The following is a 5,000-nucleotide window of genomic DNA, read 5'->3' as shown; positions in this document are numbered from 1 at the left end:
TTTTTCTCTTTTTCCTCAAAATCAGACAGAGTCCCATAGTTAGTGCACCATGGGTTGCGTTTTTGCAGAATTACAGAAAAGACTCTGTTCAATTACCAAAAGACGTCCCATGGTAGCACAAATTTAAATTGAATTCATCCAGGCTTGGGGTCACTCACTACACTATTCAGTCCGACATGGTGAGCCTTTTCGGACTCACACGCGACGTGTTCCCCCTCCTCTGGAGGGTCCACAGGACCTCCAGGCTTGGGGTCACTCACTGCTCCACTCAGTCCGACATGGTGAGCCTTTTCGGACTCACACACGACGTGTTCCCCCTCCTCTGGAGGGTCCACAGGACCTCCAGGCTTGGGGTCACTCACTACACTATTCAGTCCGACATGGTGAGCCTTTTCGGACTCACACGCGACGTGTTCCCCCTCCTCTGGAGGGTCCACAGGACCTCCAGGCTTGGGGTCACTCACTGCTCCACTCAGTCCGACATGGTGAGCCTTTTCGGACTCACACACGACGTGTTCCCCCTCCTCTGGAGGGTCCACAGGACCTCCAGGCTTGGGGTCACTCACTACACTATTCAGTCCGACATGGTGAGCCTTTTCGGACTCTCACGCGACGTGTTCCCCCTCCTCTGGAGGGTCCACAGGACCTCCAGGCTTGGGGTCACTCACTACACTATTCAGTCCGACATGGTGAGCCTTTTCGGACTCACACACGACGTGTTCCCCCTCCTCTGGAGGGTCCACAGGACCTCCAGGCTTGGGGTCACTCACTACACTATTCAGTCCGACATGGTGAGCCTTTTCGGACTCTCACGCGACGTGTTCCCCCTCCTCTGGAGGGTCCACAGGACCTCCAGGCTTGGGGTCACTCACTACACTATTCAGTCCGACATGGTGAGCCGTGTCGGACTCACACGCGACGTGTTCCCCCTCCTCTGGAGGGTCCTAAAGACCTCCAGGCTTGGGGTCACTCACTACACTATTCAGTCCGACATGGTGAGCCGTGTCGGACTCACACGCGACGTGTTCCCCCTCCTCTGGAGGGTCCTAAAGACCTCCAGGCTTGGGGTCACTCACTACACTATTCAGTCCGACATGGTGAGCCGTTTCGGACTCACACGCGACGTGTTCCCCCTCCTCTGGAGGGTCCTAAAGACCTCCAGGCTTGGGGTCACTCACTACACTATTCAGTCCGACATGGTGAGCCGTGTCGGACTCACACGCGACGTGTTCCCCCTCCTCTGGAGGGTCCTAAAGACCTCCAGGCTTGGGGTCACTCACTACACTATTCAGTCCGACATGGTGAGCCGTTTCGGACTCACACGCGACGTGTTCCCCCTCCTCTGGAGGGTCCTAAAGACCTCCAGGCTTGGGGTCACTCACTACACTATTCAGTCCGACATGGTGAGCCGTGTCGGACTCACACGCGACGTGTTCCCCCTCCTCTGGAGGGTCCTAAAGACCTCCAGGCTTGGGGTCACTCACTACACTATTCAGTCCGACATGGTGAGCCGTTTCGGACTCACACGCGACGTGTTCCCCCTCCTCTGGAGGGTCCTAAAGACCTCCAGGCTTGGGGTCACTCACTACACTATTCAGTCCGACATGGTGAGCCGTTTCGGACTCACACGCGACGTGTTCCCCCTCCTCTGGAGGGTCCTAAAGACCTCCAGGCTTGGGGTCACTCACTACACTATTCAGTCCGACATGGTGAGCCTTTTCGGACTCACACGCGACGTGTTCCCCCTCCTCTGGAGGGTCCTAAAGACCTCCAGACTCTGGGCTACTCGCTGCACTATTCAGTCCGACATGGTGAGCCGTTTCGGCCTCACACGCGACGTGTTCCCCCTCCTCTGGAGGGTCCTAAAGACCTCCAGACTCGGGGCTACTCACTACACTATTCAGTCCGACATGGTGAGCCGTTTCGGCCTCACACGCGACGTGTTCCCCCTCCTCTGGAGCCTCCAGAAGACCTCCAGGCCGTTCTCTGCCTTCTTCCCCTGGAGCCCCCCTTACACACGGGATGGGCTATGTCCTTCCAACACAGGGGTCAAACGTGTAGTAGGCGAAGCCCAGAGTTTTACAGGCTGCAGACTGCTATTTTTCTTGTTTTCGGTACCCATGGTATAAAAACCCGAAAATCCCAACCCATGGTAGACCAAAACCAACCCATGGTATACTAAAACCAACCCATGGTATACTAAAAGCTGCCCCTGGTAGACCACGGAGAAAAGACTCTGTCTGATTTTCGATTCTCTCTTTTTCTCAAAATCAGACAGAGTCCCAGAGTTAGTGCACCATGGGTTGCGTTTTAGGAGATTTACAGAAAAGACTCTGTTAAATTTCCAAAACACGTCCCATGGTAGTTTAAATGGACTTTGTGGTTTCTTTAGTTCATCCAGGCTCAGGGGGACTTGATGTTCTTGCCAGTCCGGGATGGTGGACTCTCTGGGCCTGCCACAGGACGTGGTCCTGGTCCCCTGGAGGGTCCACAAGACTTGAAGTGGTTTTTGCCTCTTTTTTCTTTCTTTTTTTCCTCAGACACACACGGACCAGGCCTCCCCCTACAACGTCCCACACCCCCAGTCCCGACCTCCATGCCTCCAGCAGACACCCAGGCACCACCCCCACATGAGGGGCCCCAGGTCCAGGCCCCGGGGGAAATTTCCAAAACACGTCCCATGGTAGTTTAAATGGACTTTGTGGTTTCTTTAGTTCATCCAGGCTCAGGGGGACTTGATGTTCTTGCCAGTCCGGGATGGTGGACTCTCTGGGCCTGCCACAGGACGTGGTCCTGGTCCCCTGGAGGGTCCACAAGACTTGAAGTGGTTTTTGCCTCTTTTTTCTTTCTTTTTTTCCTCAGACACACACGGACCAGGCCTCCCCCTACAACGTCCCACACCCCCAGTCCCGACCTCCATGCCTCCAGCAGACACCCAGGCACCACCCCCACATGAGGGGCCCCAGGTCCAGGCCCCGGGGGACCGGGACCGGGACCCGTACTGGGCCAGCACCCAGACCCAGACACACACGGACCAGGCCTCCCCCTACAACGTCCCACACCCCCAGTCCCGACCTCCATGCCTCCAGCAGACACCCAGGCACCACCCCCACATGAGGGGCCCCAGGTCCAGGCCCCGGGGGACCGGGACCGGGACCCGTACTGGGCCAGCACCCAGACCCAGACACACACGGACCAGGCCTCCCCCTACAACGTCCCACACCCCCAGAGCCGGCCTCCATGCCTCCAGCAGACCCCCCAGCAACACCCCCACATGAGGGGCCCCAGGTCCAGGCCCCGGGGGACCGGGACCGGGACCCGTACTGGGCCAGCACCCAGACCCAGACACACACGGACCAGGCCTCCCCCTACAACGTCCCACACCCCCAGTCCCGACCTCCATGCCTCCAGCAGACACCCAGGCACCACCCCCACATGAGGGGCCCCAGGTCCAGGCCCCGGGGGACCGGGACCGGGACCCGTACTGGGCCAGCACCCAGACCCAGACACACACGGACCAGGCCTCCCCCTACAACGTCCCACACCCCCAGTCCCGACCTCCATGCCTCCAGCAGACACCCAGGCACCACCCCCACATGAGGGGCCCCAGGTCCAGGCCCCGGGGGACCGGGACCGGGACCCGTACTGGGCCAGCACCCAGACCCAGACACACACGGACCAGGCCTCCCCCTACAACGTCCCACACCCCCAGTCCCGACCTCCATGCCTCCAGCAGACACCCAGGCACCACCCCCACATGAGGGGCCCCAGGTCCAGGCCCCGGGGGACCGGGACCGGGACCCGTACTGGGCCAGCACCCAGACCCAGACACACACGGACCAGGCCTCCCCCTACAACGTCCCACACCCCCAGAGCCGGCCTCCATGCCTCCAGCAGACCCCCCAGCAACACCCCCACATGAGGGGCCCCAGGTCCAGGCCCCGGGGGACCGGGACCGGGACCCGTACTGGGCCAGCACCCAGACCCAGACACACACGGACCAGGCCTCCCCCTACAACGTCCCACACCCCCAGTCCCGACCTCCATGCCTCCAGCAGACACCCAGGCACCACCCCCACATGAGGGGCCCCAGGTCCAGGCCCCGGGGGACCGGGACCGGGACCCGTACTGGGCCAGCACCCAGACCCAGACACACACGGACCAGGCCTCCCCCTACAACGTCCCACACCCCCAGTCCCGACCTCCATGCCTCCAGCAGACACCCAGGCACCACCCCCACATGAGGGGCCCCAGGTCCAGGCCCCGGGGGACCGGGACCGGGACCCGTACTGGGCCAGCACCCAGACCCAGACACACACGGACCAGGCCTCCCCCTACAACGTCCCACACCCCCAGTCCCGACCTCCATGCCTCCAGCAGACACCCAGGCACCACCCCCACATGAGGGGCCCCAGGTCCAGGCCCCGGGGGACCGGGACCGGGACCCGTACTGGGCCAGCACCCAGACCCAGACACACACGGACCAGGCCTCCCCCTACAACGTCCCACACCCCCAGAGCCGGCCTCCATGCCTCCAGCAGACCCCCCAGCAACACCCCCACATGAGGGGCCCCAGGTCCAGGCCCCGGGGGACCGGGACCGGGACCCGTACTGGGCCAGCACCCAGACCCAGACACACACGGACCAGGCCTCCCCCTACAACGTCCCACACCCCCAGTCCCGACCTCCATGCCTCCAGCAGACACCCAGGCACCACCCCCACATGAGGGGCCCCAGGTCCAGGCCCCGGGGGACCGGGACCGGGACCCGTACTGGGCCAGCACCCAGACCCAGACACACACGGACCAGGCCTCCCCCTACAACGTCCCACACCCCCAGTCCCGACCTCCATGCCTCCAGCAGACACCCAGGCACCACCCCCACATGAGGGGCCCCAGGTCCAGGCCCCGGGGGACCGGGACCGGGACCCGTACTGGGCCAGCACCCAGACCCAGACACACACGGACCAGGCCTCCCCCTACAACGTCCCACACCCCCAG

The sequence above is a fragment of the Micromesistius poutassou genome (genome assembly GCF_964030765.1).
Source record: "Micromesistius poutassou genome assembly, contig: SCAFFOLD_2725, whole genome shotgun sequence".
NCBI classification, from domain to species: domain Eukaryota; kingdom Metazoa; phylum Chordata; class Actinopteri; order Gadiformes; family Gadidae; genus Micromesistius; species Micromesistius poutassou.
This window is presented reverse-complemented; position numbering follows the sequence as displayed.